Here is a 22,935-nt window from a genome sequence, read left to right as displayed (position 1 = left end):
TTTCCTCATTTTACTCCATCTTTTTTCCCACATTACCTGCCCCATCTTGTCTGTGTTGCCACACACACAACTGAACTAAAAGCCTCACACTCAGAATAAATACGTACTATGAGGAGAAGCTTGTTATAGTAATAACACATTCACTGCACACACACTGCATTCTAATAACTATGGTTGTGCAGAGAAATCCTCTTAAACCAAAGAAATACCACAACGAATAATGAGAATGTTCAACAAAACTCTCTGAAGCAAACAGGGAATGAAGGGATTGTTTGACCTTTTAATACTGTAAATATATCTGTAGTGCCCAAGGAACGGCTGCATCCCACAGCCTCCTGAACAAACCCTGGCTCTCCTAATAACACTGTTTTGGGGCACGTCTCTGAAACAGCCACATGACTCCTCTTAGAAGCAGGGCTATACGGAGCAGCATTTTCCAGGTGCAGGTTTGTTGGGTTTGTTTGTTTTGGTTTGTTTTTTCTCCTGCAGGAATTCTTCCCATTGAATAGGCTAGGTCATCACTTTTGGGTGGTGCTCTGTGAAGCCTAAAGTTGGACTCAATGATACTTGTGGGACCCTTCCAACTTGGAATATTCTGTTATTCTATGATGAGGTGGAGCATCTATTTCCTTTCTGAGTCTGCCTTTCTTCCCAGCTGCCTGCAGAGGCCGAGCTTCTTCAGAGTTACACCAGCAGTTAGTACTGAGCTCAATAACAGATCAATAGAGTTAGGTAGTAGCAGGATCCCAGCTATCCACATGTGCAGCCAAAGTCTGCTTTGTCAGTCACAACAGCCTGAAGAACCAGTTGCAATGAAACACATTCCACCAGACACTCCATACTCTACTGGGAGAAGCAGGATTAATGGCCTGATCTGAGAGGTCTCACATTCCTGAAGGTGACAGAAGCTGTGAGAGGCAGGAGGAATTTTGATGAGTGCCTGGGGCATTCAGCACCTCTGTCGGCTGACAAGGGAAGGCTACCCATTTGGGGATTTATTCCATGCAGAAGAGGTTGCAGAAAGAAGGCTTCTCATTGTCTGATATTGGGGGTGAGCCTGTACACCCCCAAAAGCACTTTCTCTGAGCTTCTAGATGGCAGAAATAGACATAAAGCATAAAGTTACCTGCTTCATGAAACCACGAACAGGGCAAAGATTATGCAGTTAATTCCGTTCCAGCTATCCCCCAGACTGCAAGGAGAATAGCAGTGAAGCTGCCCTGCTCTGCAGCAGGGCTAATTTGCTGGGCCCAGAAAGATCTATCGGATCTCTGGGAGCTGAGTGTTATCTACATAGAGCCACACTGTGCCATGAAGACTCACCAGCTTGTTAAGAGGTGTCACTGCACAGACCTGGGTCAGATTTCCAAACAGGTCTGTGTGCCTCTACTCCCAGGTACGAGTACTGATCTGTTTGGCAAATCAGCCCCTAAGCTCTTGAAATCTGCCCTTTCTCATGTTCTTTCAATTACTACCGATCTCATTTAAAAGCCTGGTAGTGCTAAGGGATGGCGTGATCAGCACTGTAATAGGAATAGGTTTTTGGAGTGTGCAGAGCTACCTCTGGTCAGAATATATTAGCCATTCTTCCCTGAAAATAACATTAAGAACAGGAAGAAAATAGAGTTTAGCATGATGCCCACAGAAAGCAAAATTGTTTCACTGATCTCTCAGAATTTGCCGTGTTAAGAGGAAAGTCATGACTTGTTCAGACTGATAAAATGCTTTTGAGCAAACGTGGCACAGAGAAACTACAGAAATTAAGACATCGCTAGAGAAGGGGTAAAATATATTTTGGATGAGCCTTTAGAGAAGAGGAAAGTCCAAAGAAATGTATTATTAAACAGCCTAATTTTCACCTTAGCAAACATCATAAGTCTCAAGGCTCCACCCTGAATCCCACACTGTTTAATTTATTTGTGTTTGTGAATGGTCTCAAAAGGGATTAAGCTGAAGTAACAAAAACAGCACCAGACAATTCTGTAGATGGGTGAGTTCAGGAAGATCTTAGACAAAGAGATGACTGGCCAGTGCAAAACAGCAATGCTGAAACACGGGGTGAGAGATGGGATTTTCAGATACCGTCAAAGGGCTGTGCGTTATGGTGTATCTGCTTTGGCCTCAGCCCTACAGCATGCTCCTCCTGTACCTGTGAAAGGCATCTCACAGTCAGTGCTCCTAAACTGTTGTACAGCTCATCTCCACAGCAGGACGTTCCTAGTGTCTCTGGTGCAGAATGCCACCATAGTGCCCCTACAGCAGGGCAAACATCTCTCCTGCCCACCTCCCTCCTCCCCATGGCTCACAGTGCGGGTTCATGCTGGGAGGTCCTCCTCTGCATTCCACACATATACACACAGGTCTCTTGGGTGCTCCTTAGCCCCTGTCCCAGCCCAGAGCACCAAGAGAAGAAAAGAGGGTATAGGAGGAAAGAGAAAGATTGCAATTTTATAAGAAGAAGAAGAAAGGACATAGATCAAGGAGGAGAAGTGGTAAACAGATGAGACGAGGGAAAGGATGCTATATAGCAGGTGGTATGGAAGTATAATGTAGGTAACATTACGACATAGTTGAGGACATCACCATAGATATATTCATGTACACTATGTGCACAAATGATAGTGGAGAGCCAAACTAAGTTAGAAATAAAAAAACCAAACAATGTTTGAGCTATTCTATGTAAGCACTGCAGACCAAGTTGAACTGACACACACACAACATCTCTTCATAGTCTCTAAAGTGTTCCTAAAATGTTCCTTAGAGTTACTGCATGAGATAAATAGGGTTATGACTAGCAAAAAAAAAAATCATATTCAAGGAAGATAATAAGAAGGCATTCTAGGAAAAGAGCAGGAGATGAGGATAACGGCCAGGGTTTCAGCTAACAATAGAAGATTTATAGATAAAGGGGAGCCAAAAGAGGTGCCAAACAAAGAGGGAGGCTGCAAATGCATTTTCCACTGATAATCTTTACATGTCAAAAATGTCTTTGGGGAGGCTGTGCTAACAAACAGGGCAAGTAGAAGGGTTAGGTGTTGGGAGAGAGGCAAGAACTACTGCTCCAGTTGGATGGGTGCTGGGAAGAGGCTGCCGAGGGACAGACCACAAAAATAGCTCTGCTGTGAGCGCTTGCTCATCCTAACTATGACTAGAAAAGCTGGGACCAAAGCAGCTGAGGTCTGCAGCCTGGATTAAGGTCTGGGGTAGGGTTTGGGTCGGGAGTGGTGCAAAGCCTCTCTCTGTTTTTAAGATAACAAAGTGATGTTAGGCTGCTGAAAGAACATATCCTTGAGACGTTTCTTTCCACACTGTGATGAAGAAATGTGTCATCTTTAAAGTATATTGTTTATTCCTACTCCTTTCTTCAAAAGGTTTGTAATAGGGACACACAGCAAAGAATAATCACAGGGAAATAACCACAGATATAAAGGAACATTAAATACTTTCTGCAAACAGGTATTTAAGCCTACGTATGCATTGCTGTAGCAGACCAAGGACACAGAAAGATTCAAAATGAAAATGTGTTTGTGTGGGAATAACATTAGTTTCCAGAGTCATGGGAGTTAATGATAACACCAATTTTCAGAGTGTATTAAATACCATACTGCAAGGCTTAATCCAAGCTCGAACTATTTAAGGATCAGGATGAGATCTAATGGGGCTTGAGAACAAGGCTGAAAGGATTGATTACCCTGCATCTGCCTGCTGCGAGGTTCTTACATCTTCCTCTGAAGCAGGTGGTGCCGGCCAGGGTCACAGGCAGGATGCCGGACTGGAAGGCACCCTGGATTAGCTTGTTTGTTCTCCCTCTGCCTGGGCTGTGAGCTATGCAGAGGTTTTATGCCTGTAATCCACAGCTCTCCTTGAGGAGCACAGAGGGCCTCTGAAATGCTAAGCAATCTGGGGAAAGAAGCTTACCTGAAGCTATGAGTAAACCCAGCAGTCAAACCTCTGGCACAGATTTTGGCTTCTTCCTCTTCTATTTAGCTCAAGGTTTGAACGTCTTTGTTTTCAGCCCTGTATCTGAAAGATAAAGGAATTAGCGGGATTTCTTTAATCTTTGTGTTCTCCCAGATAAGTGTATTAGAGGAATTCTGTAGGCTACGGAAATATTTATTTTGAATTAAAATTAAAGCTGCACCATGCTGTGTTTTATTGTATCTCAGTGTAGGACACAGCTGAGTCATGCAGTCTCTTAGACCCTGGCTGCAGCAACATCATTCCTCTTGCCCAGACCCCGATAAAGGAAGTAAAAATGCTTTCTGTTCAGCAAAATCCAGTTTATATCTGCCGTGGCAAAGAAAACACGAGGTCCAAGAAGTCTCCTTAAATTTGTATTTTAGTTTTCAAAATTTCATGGGGAAATTGATTTTGGCTTTCAAACAGCAAAGAACCAGAAGCGTAACCTAGGGCACTATGGAGTCAGTTATTGACAGAGGAGAGCAATAATTGTATTTCTCTATAAACTTCTTACAGAGAACATAAAAATATCTCAATTGGTTTTACCCAAGTTCTCTAGCTATGGTTTCCTCTGATTTAACTGGAGGGAAGGTTGCTGTTACCTTCTACCTAAAATAAAGAAGAGAATAGAAAAGGTGACAGTTTAAATTCAATTACCAGACAGATTCTTCCTCTCTTCAATCAGAGCTGGTGCTAGTGTCTGCAACTTCCACAGAATCACAGAACAGCCCAGGTTGGAAGAGGCCTCAAAAGTTCATCATGTCCAAAGTTTTGCAGAAAAAGTGAGCTTGGATGAGGTCATTTCCTTCAAAGAACATCGTGCTCAGAAAAGATCCAGCCCACAACGTGCTCTAAACCTCAGAAGCAAAGATCTGTGAATGGATTGGATGCATTTCTCAGGTACAAGGGTCCTGTTCAGAGGGACAGAGGGTAATGTGGGAGCTCCTCCTGAGCACAGTTGTCCAATGAACAGCATAACTCCAGCACCAGCTGAACTACTTACTTACACCCAAGCAACACTATCACAGCTTTCAGTAGACCTCCTTTACTCCTAGCCCAGGCTCATCTGGTCAACACTCAGGGAAATGCAGTTCCATTAAATCTTTCTCACAAGAACAGCATTCAAATACAGCACCCTGATATTCACTCAGGTCCTTTTTCTTTTGCACAGTATCTCTATTCTCTTTATGCCTCAGTTTCTCCTAGCCCATTTATTTCCCCCCCCTCTTTCTTCTGCTTTCAGTAAGCTCTCTGCATTCAAGCACTTACCTCAGGCCAATTTTTTTTTTTATTATTTCAAAGCTGGATTACTGCGTTAACTCCCTCTTCCCATTTTTCTACCACTTATCTCAATGCTGTCTGACTGTGAGGATGTAACACAGCAACAAAGAAACAGGAAAAAGACAAGGGATTAAAGTATAAATGGACCTAAATACTTAATAGCTGCAAGGAAGAAAAGTGTGACCTACATTAATCAGAGGTAAAATAACAATAGGCTTCAGCAGGTTGTGTACCTAGCTTTTTAAAAAAAAAAAAACCTTTTTTTCCTCTAAGAGGCCACATAGCAAGAAAAAATGCTTAAATGTTTCATTTGAATTTGAATTCAGACATAATTTGGAACTCTTCTACACTTTGGAAACAATCTGACAGCATTTGAGGTTAAAAAAAAAAAAAGTACTAGAATTCAGTTATCACTTTTATGAGGACTGGCCTTTCAGATAGGGGACAGCAAAGAGTTGCAGATTTAATCCTCCTCTGTGAAAATTACTGGGATTTCTGTTTAATTTCACGATGAGAACCTTTGTTGCCAGTTCTTGCAACTTTCCCCATGTACCTTTCAAACTGCAGCTTAAAGCTCCAAGCCCTGCAGTCAAGAGATGGTATGAGTTTTTTCTTCCATCACAAACTAGCCTGGCCCTTGTCGTAGTGAGAATGTTGAATGTAAGAGAGGCTCAGAAATCAGGGAAAACAACAACAAACAACTCCAAAACCCTCTTTCATCTTTTTTGACTTCCAGTTCTTAAGTCCACAGGCCAAAGGGATGGCATACCAACTTTTCATCTTGACTCACACAAAGCTACTGTAAGTATTCAGATCTCAAGGATGTTGCCTGCATCCTTGCATTTCCCATTGCAGCTCCTTCTGGGAGGAAAGAGAAAACACAGATGTCCAGTGCAGAGAGGTGGGCATGTGCCATCCACATCACATCCTTATGGAAGGCTCACTCTGCTGATGCTTCTTGCCCAGCCCAAAACAGTGCATCTTTCTAGGGTTCCCAAGCCTGAAGCAGTGAACAGTTGCAATGACGCATTGATAGCTTTAGCCTAAACCTTATTTGCTTCCCCCCTTGGAAACATTATGACTTAACTCACTGACTGTACTCTTGCCCCAGCAGCCTCTCAAGCACTGAGCTGGATTGGGTTTCCTTTAACAAATCAGCCTCCTAGCTCCCATTTTAACATTAATTGATTGGAGATGCTTTTAACTGTTCCTTCTGGGTGTATTAATTTTTTACAGATTGAATTTGGTTTGATGAGGCAGGAAACATGAAACTATTCCTGGCATCTCCTGCATGCTCAGAATAGCCACTCTAATGCATTCAGAGAAGCACACAGCAGCAGGGTGGTAACAGAGTGGGGAGGGGAGTGAGGTAGGGGGGGGTTAGGTTGTCACCTATCCATTTCCAAAAGACATCAGTAAGTGATTGCTTACTCGTGTCATCTTTTATATTAAACATTTTTCCCAGCAATGCAGGTATTTCGATCAGGCTGGGGCTGCTGACATTAACAGATATTAAATACACTCAGGAGAAATATGATCAAATGTTTGAAGTGTCTAGTAAATGTGCTGTTAGCTGCCCTCCCAGGGAGGCTTAGTGCAAGCTATTGTGTTTTGCTGAGAGAGAGAAAGGCTGGAATATTAGACAAGGAATCCAAAGGCAATTTTATCAGCAGTGTTATGCAGCTCTGGAACACATCGCTAAAGGACTGGAAGCTTTTCTATTACAGCCATCAAATTACTTGCTATTCTTAAACATTGAAATGCCATTTTGCATTTTAAACCCTTCCAGTTGGCACCTGTAAAGAATTACCACGCCCAGCAACAACAAAACCTTATTCTGATTCTGTGACAAGGCTCTGGGTAGGGCTGGGCTTTGACACCCTATTAGACCAGGTAATGGCTTCATCCTCCCCAGATAGGAATGGAAGATACACTCGGCCTAGCTTTGCTCTCTTGTAACTCTGCTCAGTAAAGCACATTTAACCCATGGATAAGGTTGAAAAATTCCATTCGTAGCTAGATTTCCTAAATCATCCAACAGGCCTTTTCCATCTTAGAGAGCTTTCATTTCTTCCTCCAACAAAATTAGCTATCACTTCACTTCCAGAGATGTCATACCACCAAGCCCCATTGTCACAGCTCAACTGTTCTTCACCTGGAGCAGAGTAAATATCAGATGGGAAAGCAATTCACAGAGGAGAACAGGGGTTGGTCACACTGAAAATTATGTGAAAGATCATCAGGAAGAAAGGACTGCGAGCACAACTTCTCTGAAAGTATCTCACTATATTGTGGCTATTTTTCTTCTATTTTTCAGATTTTGGTTTCATGAGAAGGAGCTTTAGGTTGCTCTTTCCTCTCAGCAAACTGGAGATGCCATGACTGAAACCAAACAAAAGTAAAAGGCCACTTTCTTTGGTAAAAGGCCATGTTCCCCTGGTGAAAAAATGGTTGTGGCTTACTGAATAGATGCCATTTATTACTATTAAATATGATATATATTAGTGACCCTGGAAGAGTCATCATTCCTTCAAAATTTTTCAGTATATGAGAATCCATTAACCCAAATACAACCGTGTTTCAAACAGGCAGAGCGCATCAGAACACTCCTCTCCAGCCAAAAAGGGCTTTCATTTCAATTCAGTCAAACTAAAGTATCAACTTTTTTTTAGTAAAGAAATTGAGTGACATGTTTCTAGTAGGATACATCCACAACTTACCGCAGGTAAGCATCCTGATCCCAGGAGTATTCCTGAGACCTAGTGTTACATAGTTAAACGCTCTTGCACATCATTTGACTACAGCCTGAACTCATGCTACATACAAATGCTAGCTGCCCTTCTAGTAGGCAATGTTAGTGACCTGCTGGGAAGGACTTGGACCATCCCATCTGCCTAGTCCCTTATGTGACACTGTCACAGGGCAAAAGAGATACATGAGAACAGCAGGACCACAATAGGTTCTCCAGGACTACTCACCCTTTAGCACACATGCCATGTTGCCTTTCTCCCTCACTCCTACAGCCCCAGAATAAACACCTGGATTACCTCAGCAGTACTCCAGGGTAACAAGTCAATAGGCTAAACAGTCAAGACTTCTGTCAAGCTTCCATCAGGGCTTTGAAACAAGTCGATAATCAGCCATGATGGTCAAAAAGTAATTGGCCAATGCACTGCAGAAGATTTTAGCTTATTGTTGAAGCACAGAGTGTGAACTGCTGCTGGCTTCAGTGAAACAGGGGTGTCATCTAGCAAAGCAAGCCCTAGGCCCTACTCTTTGTTAGAGTATCATGGTTATTTTAAATTCAAAGTTGCTATCTTTTTCCACCCTTCTTTTTCTATTGCTAAAAATGGTTTTATGACAGATCTTGATGGATATGAGTTGTCTGCCATATGTTGTTTCCTTTCCTGACTGTTATCTCCATATGTCAAATGTACTTGCATCTGATGATCTCCGTACAAATGATAGCAAAACAAACAGACAAGAAGAGGCCAGACTGGAGGGGAAGCAGAATCCCAATCAGAGAGCTGAAATACCAGCAGACAGCCTTTCTACTGGAGACTGAATGGTTTACATGCTGTCACTCAAACACAGTGATGAGCTACTCCTTCCAGGCATTCTTGCATATTAGCTGCTCTCTGCCAGCTGAGAAGGAATGTGTGAGAGGGGGAATTCCCCAGGGATCCACCACCCTGAAAAGGACATACACAGTTTAGCAAGAGACCTTCTAAATAAGGGCTGTTTTGCCTACAGCCAAATGAGTGCCAAGCTTTTTATAAAGTGTTGTGTTTCTTTTTTTTTTTTTCCTGATAAATTGGGTAAATTTTGAGAATCACCCCAAGTGTCTTCAACCTACAAGAGAGTTGATTTCATAAGATCCTTAGACATTTAAGAAAATTGGCTCCCATCTCTATTACAGTGATTGCCTTTCTCTTTCATTTTCTCCTCACTTGCTTCACATTTTTCTAAGTCTCTTTGAGGCTTCTTTCGTACTCAAAGAAATCCAAAATTGTAGAGTATTTAGAAAGCAGAGATTCATAAATATCTGATAATCCAAGGTCACTTTCTTTGTATTGGCTCCAGTTTTGTATTTTCAAACCAGACACAGCAATTACTGCTCAACTTCAGGCTGCTCCCTCTTGCATCCGTGAACATGGGAGCACTTGGTGGGGACAAAGGCTCTTTTTCAAGTCTGTTGGAAGGAGGTTGTTCCCAGGAAGGCTGGTGACAACGAGGACAGGTAAAACCATTCTCTACTGAATTCTCATCCTTGTGGTGGGCTTGCCATACTGGTTGTGCAGTATGCAGGCTGGAGACCTTCACAGAGAAACCTCCTATCAGGAGAAAACTTACTGTGAGGCAACGAAGATCCCAAGTCACACTATGCAGCCCACAGGATAGTATCCTTGGAAAAGAAACATCTTTCAGGTGAGAAGTAAATTTGCAGCCCAACCTCCTCATCCTCTGTCCCCTCTGCATAAGAGCAAAGCTCAGTGTCATTGATCCTAGCTGAATTCACTAGTGAAGTTCTTCATTACTGGCAAAGAAAGATCTGCACAGTTCCTGAGAATGAACTCACCAGCAAAGTAAATATTAAAACATCACATATTTAGTATTAGTTTCTTGCTTTCTCAGTTTCTCCTTCTTTGAATTCTTCCTTCTTCCATCCTATGTCCAAGAAAAAAGTACTTTTCTTTCTTCCCTTCATAGCCCTGCTAAGCTGCTCAAAAAATGAAGCAAAGCATTGCAGCAGAGATCTCTGCAAGGTTAAAGAAGACACCTTTTACTTTAACAAATGATGGTCTCTATCTGCTTAGTATCCCTCTCATGTGTCTGTAACAGATACAGGCAGAATTGATTATCTTTACTTCAGGTGTACTAATTAAAGCCCTTCTCTGATGTAATAGTACTACTAAAATTTCCACTTGGGTCATCTGTGTTCTTCTGTAGATCTTATTATCTTCTCTACACTCAAAAAATATATATTTAAGGGGATGCATTTTTTTTTACATCACTCAGAGAAGAAATAAAAGGAGCTGATGAGTCAAAATAATCAAAACAGAAAATACGTTCCAAGATTTAGAAAAATTCAGGTTGGAGGCATTTCAAAAGCCAATCTAATCTGTGCACAAGGTCAAAGTCAGCTTCAGAAGTAGACTATGTCATTCAGGGGCTCATCTATAAGAGTTCTGAAAGCCTCCACAGATGGAGATGGCCCGGCTTCTGTGTACACATGTTCCAGCAAGGCAAAACACTGAAAGTAGGCTGGGTGTTATCAGTATTTGCTTGCAGCTCAGCATTTACCCAAGAAAACTGAGGCCTAAAAAGAAGCCAGTAATGTGTTATTTCAAGCCCCTGTTCAACTGCAGAATGCCCAGGATGACAGCTCCAGGGAATTATTAGTCAGCCTGTACTGCTCACCAAATGCTGGTACTGGGAGAAAAAGATCTTTAACCAAATTCGCATTGCGAGTCTGACACTTCCCAGAGCATCCCTCACTGGGGACTGGCCACACTGCACCTCAAAGCCAAGAGGATTTGGGGATTTCTTTATTCCCATTTTCCTGATGCTATGGAATTTTCTGTTACTCTTACAGCATCACACACACACTCACTTCGCCAATGAAAAGCACGAAGATTTCCCAGCATCTCCCTCGGTATCTTGTCAGGATTTTACTGAGAGGTTCAGGGCCACAATACAACCAAGGAGGCAGTCAGCTTCCATACAGAGAACATCAGGCACTCTCTGTGGAATGCAAGGAGAGAGGGCACAGGCTGCAGCAGACCTTTAAATGCCTGGGGAAAACAGGAATTTTTCTAAGAAGCTGCAGTACACGTCTTTTCTTTGTCAATGCAGTAACACCTGAGATAACAAAGAGCTTGTTGCTTTTCTAATGAAATCAAACTTTAGCTGTTGCTTTAGACCAACACTACAGCAGACTACTTGGATTGGCAATGAACATTGCTACAGAATGCATGTTTAGAATATATTTTTTAAATGAACATGATTCACTCTTTTGATCTAACTGAAACAGTGACTTGAGCCAGAGTGATTAGACAGAATAGCACCCTTGCACACACTGGAGTTTTCTTTTGTCTTAGTAATTCTAGCACCAACCAAGCCTAAGATTCCATGTTTCAGCAGTAACGCTCTTGCTTTTTAAAATTCAATTCTTCTAGGTCACTTGATCATTAGACACAAAAGTGCTCTGCTCAGAAATGCAGTATAAATAAATAAATGGTAATGCAAGCAATTCAATTTCAGCTCAAGAAAAATGAACCTGAAGAGAATTTTTCTTTTTAAAATCTTTCAGCTTTCCAAGACTCTTGTCTTCCGTCCACGCTTTAACAACTGCAGTTAAAGAAACAAATAGTTTAGCAAAAGACATTGGGATATGGGAAGGACTGAGGGGAAGCGATCCATTTTGGGGAGCTATGAGCATTTCAGCATTAGTACTGAAAGAAAGCAGCAATTTCAAACCCTCTTCCACCACAACTCCAGTTACAAGAAGCCTGTCTGTTAGGATTTATGTAGTAAATAACTCCTAGTTTTGTCTCTTGTACATCTCTGACCATTAAGTACCAGTGTTATTGCCCTTGGGGAGCACTTAATGTCTCCATCTATTTTAATTTCATATCATTTTGCACTGGTTCTTTAGAAATGCAATTGTATGCATTGCTTTGTTTCAGTCAATATCACCTAGACAGCTTGAAGTCAGTGCACAAACTCCTTAAAGATAATAATGCCCTGAGATGAAAAGAAAATATTTCACTGCTTCATACGCTTGAATAGGAAGGAATTGAAAGGATCTCTACCAACATCAGACAAGCTCACCAGTTAATGTTATATTTTAAGAGTCTGATTATATGTTGTTGTCCCTTGTAGTTTGATTCAGTACAATTTTTCCCGACATACAGCGCACTTCAAAGCAGCTAGTGCAATTGTTGCTATTTAGATGATGCTCTTTAATTAACATAAGATTTAGCATTACAGACAGCACGTATGTAGAACTCATAGAAAATCAGAGTGCGTGAACTTCTGCAATCCCTGAAACAATAAGCCTATTTGCAACTGGCAAATAATAGAAATCATAAAGCCTCCCTAATTAGTGCATTCAGTTTTGGTGCCATCTAAAGACTGAAGCACGTAAGTCTCCTTGTTTAAACTCAATTCCACAAGACAGAGAGAAATCACAGTAGCACACAATACAGAATCAGAAAAGATGAGGGAGGAGGAACTTGACCAGCAAAATGACCATTACAATGGTGATTATGGCTAATGACAAGATGTCACAAGACTTGAATTGTCCAGAGTGAGTGAATGGTGTGTGTGTGTACGTGAGTGCATGGAGTTAGGAAGAAAAAAAAAGTAGACAGCCAAATCATTTATTGTACAAAACTTCCTGAATTAGGTTTATCTCTTAGTCTATTTATTCTCTATGAAGCGTGTTCACTGTTCACTGATTTGAGATTCTTTTTAATTAATTCATCATTTGAAATTGTATCTGGAAACCTTTTAATTAATTCAAATGATTCGTAGTTCATTCACAAATTGTTGCAAGAATTCTGCAGCTGAGATTGTGCTGGCTTCACTTAGATTTCTAAAGGTCTTAATATTCTTGCCTACCCCTAATTCCTGCCCCTTGTTAGCTGCGAATGCAGGCTTTCAAAGTCTAATTCTATTACAAATTCAAAATTCATACTCTTTAGAATATTCACACAGCAGTAAAAGTTGTTGGTAAAATATATCCAAGGAAATTCTTCTCTTCACCAAGCTTTCTTCACATGTGCTCCTAGGAACTGCTGCTTCCAACTTCCCTCAGGAGAACATGGGAAGAACAATGACAACCAAGTCCTGTACTGAGGAAGTGCTCTCAAACAGCACAGCTAAGGACTAGGGAAATCAAAATGAAGAGTACACTTGAGAGGAGAGCAGATGTTTGAGCTTACAGTGAGTGACATCTCTTGAAATGGGAGACATTTCAGATAGATGTTTTAGATACCCAAAGAGACATTCTAGAGCAAAGACAATCCCAGTAAACTGATTTGAAACTACAAAAGTTGACAGGAAGTTGATTAAAGGAATCCCTTAAACTGTTGATTTTGCTCCTGCAGTAATGACTGGAGTTATTGTGATACAACTACCTTGAGTTTAGTTTGTACATTTCTCTTGTACAAGAGAAGAATAATCAGATCCCCTTCACCTAAAGCAATAAATCTCTGGATGATATGCTATCTGGGATAGTTACATCAATAGAGATATTTCAGCAAGTGGCCACAACCCTGCTGATGTTGAGGTTTTTTTTAAATGATACTGAAGGAGACCAAAATAACTGTCTGCATGTATTTGAAGATCATTTATAGCATAGTTGAAAAGGGACAGTATAAAAGGTACCTAAATATAATATATGTGTGTTGTGCTAAGCCAAATAAGTTGATGAATCCAGTTGTGACCCAACGAGGACTCATGCGTGCCATATGTTCTAGAAGCTTTACGGATGAGCTCCCTGACTCAGCTGCTTAGATGGGCTGTAAAACTAAAGTATGAAAATCCTACAGAGGATACGTAAAATGAGGTATCGGGAAAGAAAGAGCTTCTAACAATGAGATCTGCCAAGGGACAGAATCACAAAAAAAGGAGTAGGAACCACATTTCTTGAGGTACAGGCACTGAGTTTGATAGCTGCTCTGCACAGAGGTGGCTGGAAGGATGCTGAGCTGGTCTTTTCCACATACAGCTGTGATTTTGTTTCTAGAAGCCAGCATGAATGAAAAATAAACTTGTTTTTCTCAGAATGAAGCAATTAACCATTTCAAATTCCTTCTCTATGGCAAAATTAGGGATTCCCAGTAAACAGGGGGGGGATGTATCCCCCCACCTGCCAGTGTCCCTTCATTAGGCAATGCTTCCAATGCTGAACATCTGGTTTTGGTACTTACTGCTCAACTGCTCCTTGTCAATGACAGACCTAAATCCATTGCTGCTACAGCTGGATACATCAGATATCAGGCTGGACTCTCAATATGAGAGCTAACATAGGGAGGCATGACTGACAACAGGCAAAAATTTGAATTAATTGATATTTCCTTCCTCATTTGGAAACAACTCAGCAAAAATATAAACCTTGTCATATTGAAGGACGACTTAATGCTGCACTCCTAAATGAGACATGACTGAGTCTTAATCCCTCTGAGTGAAACTTGACTAGTTCCTATTAATAGTTCATTATTATCTCTGATTGTTTCCCCCCCACTTCAAATCCTTTGTGTATCATTTACATGGGATTTTTAAACAGCAAAGCAAAACCCATTTGAAGAGACATTTTCCCATTTTAATAACACTCACACACATCAGCTAAGTCAGTGCTGTTTCAAACTCAGCCTCCCTCTTCTGCAGTGATCAAAATTAAATGCCAGCTGATCCCCAGGGAGGCTACAGGCTGAGCCAGGCACAGCAAGCTCCTCTAGTAGATACTGATGCTCTCAGTGAACCACTCACTACTTATTCATGTGTTTAGTGGTAGTTCAACACTGCATTTTTACACAAGTCACAGGATCCCAGCCCAGCATCTTGAGCTGAGACAGATTCTCTAAACTCTCAGACTCACCCTCAGACTGCCTCCATCCAAATTCATTATTTCTCAGTGCAAAGCTAGAACCTTTCCCCACATTGGAGTGGGGGAAAAAAAAATAAAACTATAAAAAGTTAATTCTTGAACTTACAGTTAAAATCCATACTCTTTCACTCTTTGATATCAGCAGACAAAGAAGAAGGTGTCAGACTCCAGCTTTGCTGTTGTGTGGACAAGCTTGATAAGAAAGCTTCTCTTTTTCAAGGAGGAGCAGAGAACAACTGCTCCACTAGCGTTTATTTCTGCTCACTCAAAGAAGAGATGAGGGCAAGAACTTCCCTTTATTTTACCTTCCTGAAGAGCTGCCTTCTGGCTGCCTCTGCTAGGAGGAGCTGAAAGAAAAATGAGTTAACATCCCCAATAGCCACTACCAAAACTATGGGGAATAATTAACCACAGCTGACCAGGGCTCATCCAATAAAGCTCTGGGGGCTATTAGCACCAGCTGTGTCTTTGTGCAGGTGAAGTCTTTCTTCCTAAGGGCTCACAAAGATCACACTCATTTTCCTAAGGACGATGACCCAGGACACCAACTGATTCAAGAACCTGTGATATCAAGAACTTTAAACTTGTACTGGCAGGCAGAGTGTACTTGTCCCTCCGAGGACACCAGAGGGAGATCACCTCACTTGCAGAAGGAGGAGACGCACTCATTCCAAGGGTTCTTCTTTGTAGCCTGAGCCCAGCCCCTGTGCTGCTGTAACAAAGAGCGCTCACCGTGAAAGCAGTTCTTAAGGGAGGGAACACTGTTGTCAGCACTGCCATCACCCAGAAGGCTATCAGCCGGTCAGGAGAAAAATCTAATGGGACTAGAGAATAACCAAAACCCTTAGTTCCCTTTTGGGCATGAAGTGAATTGGTTGTAGAGGGTATTTTAATGATAAGTGCATCATTTGCTGTCCATTTTGTGCTGCAGTTACAGGTGATCACAGGACACCTGAAAGCTATTGAAGGAACAAACTGGCAATGCTATAATTCCCATGAGCCCAGCTTTAAAAAAAATAATTTTATTTCGAGTTTGCAAGTGAGCAAGACAGCAGGTAGTGCGGTTTTGTACTTAGTATTCTGAATTTGTGCCAGCTTTATAGGGTGAGGATTACGCCCAGATTCAGTGATCCTGTTTTCAGACAAGAGGCAGAAGAGCCAAGGAAATGTGCTGCCCTGTTTTAGCATTTCCTAGTAACATTCTCTGATTGGGACTATTGTGGTATTTGAGCTAGTCTTACTTTGCACCTTGCACAGGCATTCATGCCTGAACAAAGAACATACAAAATGCTGCTCTCTGGATTTGGCAGCACGTTTTAAGCATTTGGCACAACCATACATTTCAGCATAAAGTGCAAGAAAACAAAGAATCCAATCCCATTCACTTCAAAAAGAGGAAATAAATAAATAAATAAATAAGTGAAAAGAGTATTTTGCACTTACCTAATGACAAAATTTGCTGGGTCTGACAAGTCCCTTTCTTTAATGTCCCTGTCAGCCCTGCTTTTAAAACAGGAAGAATGGCAGCTGAGGGCAACTAATAGCTTACAGGGTCAATCTCAGTATTAGGATTTGAATGAAGAGATGAAAGAGGTCTAAAGGGAATGAAATCTCCGGCCACAGAACTATGATCCTTTTGGGAATTGTTCCCATGGGGCCACTTAGCAACAGGCCACCATCCAAGCAAACAGCCCCATGAGCAGAGGAAAAACTTTCTTCTTTCTATTTTGCCCTCTCTGCTGAAGATTCTGTTTCAGACTCATTCCCTGGGGAGTCCGTGCCTCATCAAGAAGAAATAAAGCTGGCCTGTCTAAGAGTGATTGTGTCTCCTGCTCTGCAAAGGCACGCATTTCTCTTATCCCCAGGAAGAAAATTGTCTCATTTTATATTCAGAATCAAATGTACTGAAATTATAAGCGGTGGAATAATTGCGTTCAACACGACACACTGCATCTGACCTTAATAAGACAGCCTGGTGGCCTTAACGGTTATGGGACTGGCTACTTCTATTCGTAGACCTGGAGATCATTTCTGTATTCTTCCCGCAGTAAAAATAAGTTATGTGCTTCTTGCATTACGTCCGTGTGCTCTGTATGACCCTGGGGGCTCCAGCAATAACTCTTTCCATCCTGCTGCAACTCAGAGTTTACTTGGCCAATGCCACTGACATAGAAACAAAGAAAGTAAACATTTACCTAGAGAGAGGAATAGACATGGATGTGGAGTCACTTTTAACCTTAATTTTTTGATAATGAGTTTTAGCAATTCTGGAAGAAACTTTAGCTTTTCTGACACAATGAAGTTACCCTGAGTATTGGTGAGTCCAGTGCAGGAAGGACATGCTTCTTTTATTAAGGCATTTGGATCAAAATCTGACACAAACCAAAATCTGTTAGCAGCCCTCACTTCTGACCTTCAGGTCACACTGGTGCTCAGATTCTGCCCCCACACATCTTTGCTGATGCGTCTCGGTCATAACCTACACCCCCTACTATTAGAGCACCGAGCTAACTGTGCCATCCAGAAAGCAAATTTTTCTGATGGGATAACTATATCACAAACCCATCACACAAGTGAGAGTTATTTGTCTTTGCTTGGAAATGTCCCTCTACTTTGATGATGGAAATCCACAGGATGGGAGGGGATGATCAGCCCCATCCAGGACATACCCTTGGAATCCTCTAGATATGGATATCCCTCTTTTCCTTGGAGATCAGTTAATCAAAAGCACATAAGAGATGAAAAGAAACATCCCACCTTTCTGCTGAGTAACAGCAGCAGCTGGAGAGAAACGTGTGGATTTAACTGAGATTTAACAACTGTGTGCAAATTCTATTCTCCAGAGAGGTGCAAACATGAAAGTTGGGTGGGTACTTTGCCTCCCTTCCCTGGCAGAGGATGAAATAAGGTTTCTGCATCTAAATATCCAATATCGAGTTATAACAGTGCTTTCTTTCAGGCCTTGTGCATCCTTATTTATTCTAGTTCAGCTTTCTCTGTAATCTTGGATTTCTTCAAACCAAAGGCAATGGCACACACCTTAACCCCTTGCACTGCTGTTCCTTAAGTGCTAAAGAGACTTTCTAGTATTTCCTTCATGGGGGTTCTGGAAAGATAGTGCTCCAAATGCTTGGGAAGGTGTTCAGGGGCTGTGGATGTAGACTTTGTACAATATATTGACATGAAAAAAGAACTGATATGTGTCTTTATCAGAAAATAGCAAGGAAATTGCAAATGGGTTAGACCAGGAGACTTGAAGAAAAGGTACCTGCATTATTTTCCTAGGTCTGTCCTTGATCTGCTAGGTGACCCTGTTCATTTCCCCAGTTATGATATGGGAACAGTAATACTGACCTTACAAGTCCGGTAATCGGGAGAACTGATTTCACCTGCAGAATGCTTCATGATTTTCATCACAGATTGTGTCTGAGAATTAGTAATGCCCTTGTCCTCATGCAACCCTGATGCAGCTGTTTCTGAGGCTCTCACATTCCAGAGCTAAAGCAAGGAAAGCAGAAGTCATTATTGCCTTAACCACCCCTGTGCAGACCTGATGCACTCTCTGAAACACATCTTGGATGACACAACACATTGTAGCCCATATGTTGAGGGCAATCACACAACATGTCTCTGTAGCTACACTAAGCCACAGCACGTAGCACGAAGCCCCATCCTTGTTCAATGAGCTTTGCAAAACAAATCAAAAGCAAAACCAAAGGCTTTAAGAGAAACCAAAAACTCCATCTTACCTTTGTGTCCCTGAGCTCCCTCCACTGGCTCACCAAGCAGAGGTGGCCTTTGAGCTGCCTTGGAGAACCTGGCAGCGTAGCAGACACCTTGTGGCAGTTTGTCACTCTGTTGCACATCAGGAACATCCATTCACTTCTCTGCAGAATGCCTCTGGCAGGAATTTCCCAAGCTGAAGCATGTCCTTTGTCTCTGAGGAAGATACACAATCTGAAGTCAGAGAGGATCTTCAAATGGCAGGAACTGGTCAGTGCCACTTAGCAGTGACAGGGTTTTTGCTCTTGGTGTTACTTAGCATGGTTGCAGCATTTATGGTCCATAGCCTACTCTACAGTCCCCTCTTTGCAGTGCCACCGTGGAAACGTCTGTGTAAATATGAATTTCAATAGCCATTATACTCCCAGCAGCAGCAATCCGTGTTTGGTACCTCAGAGCCTGCTGATCTGTCGTAGTCATAAGGCTACTTATCTCCTGCTCTTTTCAAATACCTCAGCAGTGGATACAAAAGGCAAATGGCAGCAGCTATTCTTATGTGGAGTCTGAGAGGGTTTTTCCTCTTTTCCTTTTTTTTATTTCCTTTATGCTCTACTGTTGCTACATTACTAAATGTCACATTGAAAACTGATGACAAAGTTTGATGAGAGATAAGGGATAACAATCTTACCAGTTTCTGCTCATGTAAGACTCCTGGCCTAGAAGAGCAGCTAGTTACAGGATGAGGTTGTGAGGGTACAGAGCTTTCTTGTCTGCTAGCTAATCAAAGCACCGTGGCCTGAAAGCTTTGAAAGATTTAGTTCTGATCACCTTTGTGCTCATTTTTAGCTTCGCTATCTATTTGCTGGTGAATCCTCAGCTCCAGTCTACAGATGTTGAGTTACTAAAGGATGGTAGGAGGGGAGAGCTTGTACACTGCGGACATAGGCATTGTTCATAAGACAAAGAGAGGTAAGGTTTCAGAGGGAGTTCTAGTGAGGATAACAAGAACGAAATCTGTAATATTTATTGCCCTCACCCACTCTTTCCTCTGCTAGCCTATTTATCACAAAGTGTTAGTGAAAATAGCTGGTTTTCTGACCACAGTGGAAAAAGATTTCAGAAATATAAGGTAAGAGCACCAACACCAACAGTGACCTTTGCAACTTTCTGCTTGGAGCTGCAGGAACACTTCAGCACTGGATACCACCTTCAAACTTTTGATGCTCCTCTACCTTAGAAATAAATTTGTCTTTCTTCACTTGCATGTATTTTTTCTAATTGTCATGAAGGTAAATGGATCCCTTCTCCACCAGCTGACGAGATTGACTACTTGTACAGCTGGGACTGGAAATCTCCAGGACTTCATTGCTTGGAATTTGCTGTGGCAGAGAAAAAGAAGGGGCCAAGGCCAGTCAGTTGGTAGTGCAGCAGCAAGCAGCCTTCCTGCCCTCCCTGATATAAACAAGACATTGCTCAGATGCTCCCATTTTCTCTACTTCTCACAGTGTTACACATTGTTGAAAATCTTCCTCATTCTGCAGCTTTCGCTGGAAGGTTCAGTCTTAGAAATAAATCCTAGATTAGCAAAACAGGAAGCTTTTCAGGCACTGATTGCCAGAGGCTGGGGAGGAGAACCAGGCAAGGCATGGACACTCTGTTCTGACATTTACACTGGAGCATTCACCACTGCCACTCTGCTACCAGCTGCTGGGCTGAGCAGACTTGTGATCTGATGCAGTGTGGCTGTCTCCTCTGTTCCTCTTTATGGAAGGGGTCAATAAGTAAATTTATCTGTTAAAAGTTAATAGCTTGAAATTTCATTCCAATTTCCCTTGCCAAGACAGCTAATGATAAATTTAGCTTTTAAGAAAGAGAGCAGGCATATAAACCTCTTCTAATCAGAGGAATGGCAAGGCACACTGTTGCTTCCACTTAATCCAATCTGCAAATCTAAACCAATACTCTGCCTTTCACAAGTGAGGGTCCATATGGACCAATATATTCACAGAGCTTCAATGATCTTTATTTTTTTAAAAATGTCCTTCACTGCTGTCACCTCTGCAATCCTTCTAATTGCATCAGCAGTGGCAGGGCTATCATAGAGCAGCAGTGCTGCTGATGTCCTATTGCCACACTGTTTAGGCCCTCACAAATCAATTTTGGGTGATATTACAGTGCAAGTCAGCAGCCAGGACTGTACTGTTGGAAGCTTTAGAGAGAAAGCATGGGTTTCTGCTGAATTGGACTAGTATTTTACATCAGGGATAATAAACAACAGGATTATAGAATCATAATCATTATGGTTAGAAAAAACCTCTAAGATCATCTGGTCTAACCACCAGCCCACCCCCACCATGCCCACTGACCATGTCCCTCAATGCCACATCCACACATTGAACACCTCCAGGGACAGTGACTGCACCATCTTCCCAGGCAGCCTGTTCCAATGCCTCACCACTTACTTTCTGAGAAGAAATTCTTCCTAATATCCAAATTGAATCTCCTCTGGTGCAACTTGAGGCTATCACCTTTCATCCTATCACTAGTTACGTGGGACAGGAGGCCAACCCAAACCTTGCCACATCCTCCTCTCACAGTTCGTGCTCCAGACCCTTCCTTCCTCTTTTCCTTCTGCCCCAGGTGCAAGAATATTCAGTAAAGGATGAGACTGGGATCCTTGGCATGTCTCTCTAATTCCTATTGAATTTTTTTCAGGCACAGCCATATATAACAATAGTCAGGACAAAATAAAAGCCAAGAGCAAGGCCTGAAAACCTCAAATATTCAGGTTTTCTTGATATTGATCATCTTGATTCAGTGCTTTTCTTCCTAGTCAAATCAGACAAAAGCATTGCAGAGAGACACAACTCCAAGGTTTCTGAGAAAACAGAACAAGCGCTGTATGTCTGGAAAAAAAAGAAAAAAAAAAAAAAAGGAAAGAAAAAAAAGGAAAAAAAAAAGACCAAGAGCAAAAAAATAAGGTTGAATCAGAATTTGGCTTTCTTCAAACATACCCACTCTTCTCCCCATTCCTCCACTGAGCTGGAAGCTCACAGCATCATCTGGTTGTGGAAAGGCGAAGGCTTCGAGCACCCTCCATATTCTGTGCTCAATTATTGCAACTACATGAGCAACCACCAGCACAGGACAAAGTCTGATACTGTCTTCATCAAGTTGGCCTCTTTGTATGTGCTGGAAGAAGTGTCGTTTTGGTGCCTTTCCACGTACATTCACATGCAAGGCATACTGTGACTTTGCTGTCATTTGCCTTTCCTGCCCCACAGGGACAGACCTTCAAGAGGAAGTGGGAAAGTGCCGACAACACTTCAGAACATGTTTAATTTGTCTTTTGTATGATTGCTGCCAGAAGCTGAGGAGCATTTCGCCTCAAAGTTTGTCTCAGAAGGCTAGAAAATCTATTTGGTTTAAGATTTTCCACAAGCCTGTCATTGTGGGTACAGTTAGGAGATCATACATACAGAGATCAATCATAGAATCATAGAATCACTTGAGTTGGAGGGGACCCTTACAGGTCATCTAGTCCAACTGCTGCAATGAACAAGGATGAGATGTTCTTTGGTTTGGGGCAGCCACATAAAAGTAAGACAAGCTTTTATAGAAAACAGAAGCTAGAGTGAATGAGCCCAGATTTGCATTCAAACTTAACCTGCCATCATCAAAATGAGAGAAATTCAAGGTGATCTTTTCAGCATGTTTCCTTGATGCCTGTCGGCAGTTTACATGCATAAGTGTAATTCTGTGATGCATGTATAGATTTGCATATATATATCTGCTGATTTTTTATGTGAATTCTGGCGTATGTGTTTATATGCATACTTGAGGCTTACTCCTATCCATTTAGCAATACTAGTAAACCTACTTTCCAGTGTTTACCTATGCAAAGTAATAATCCAATTGTACTCGCAGCACTTTGCAGCCAGGACACTTGGGGCACTGTAGAACAACAATAGAAACAATTCAGAGCACGATACAAACATCATATTAAAATCATCTTATAATTCAAACAAAGCATGCTGAGTTCCTAAGAGGCAGAGAAATGGAGATGTCAGAAAGGAATAAGTGTGTGGTTACAATGGCTTAGTTTCAAAGCACACCAAGAGAAAAGTGTGTTTTAGATGGATTTAGCACTGACCTGACAGTGGGGTGAGCCCCCAGTGCCAAAGCCCTTTCTGACAAAGACTAACTTTAAAAGATGAGCTGTGTCTGGGCACTCGTGCACAGTCACATTAAGCTTGAGGAAAGCAAGACTGGAGTATTGCAGGGATCTGTGTCATGAAGGGCTTTCCAGCTGCAGCAAGTGACAGTCACTCTGCCTTCAGGGAAGCTGCCACTGC

General features: G+C 41.9%; 1 long non-coding RNA gene across 1 annotated transcript; it reads right to left on the bottom strand.

Moving 5' to 3' along the window:
- Positions 1–303: 303 nt before the first annotated feature.
- LOC149918921 (uncharacterized) lies at positions 304–15,184 on the bottom strand. Its single transcript, XR_016464659.1, has 4 exons — positions 14,964–15,184; positions 4,507–4,569; positions 3,919–4,023; positions 304–908 (listed from the first exon to the last, which is right to left on the bottom strand). It is a non-coding gene; the product is annotated as an uncharacterized LOC149918921 (long non-coding RNA).
- Between the last annotated feature and the right edge of the window lie 7,751 nt (positions 15,185–22,935).

This window comes from Phasianus colchicus, chromosome 2 (assembly GCF_987193195.1).
Source record: "Phasianus colchicus chromosome 2, bPhaCol1.hap1.1, whole genome shotgun sequence".
Lineage (NCBI taxonomy): Eukaryota > Metazoa > Chordata > Aves > Galliformes > Phasianidae > Phasianus > Phasianus colchicus.
This window is presented reverse-complemented; position numbering and strand designations above follow the sequence as displayed.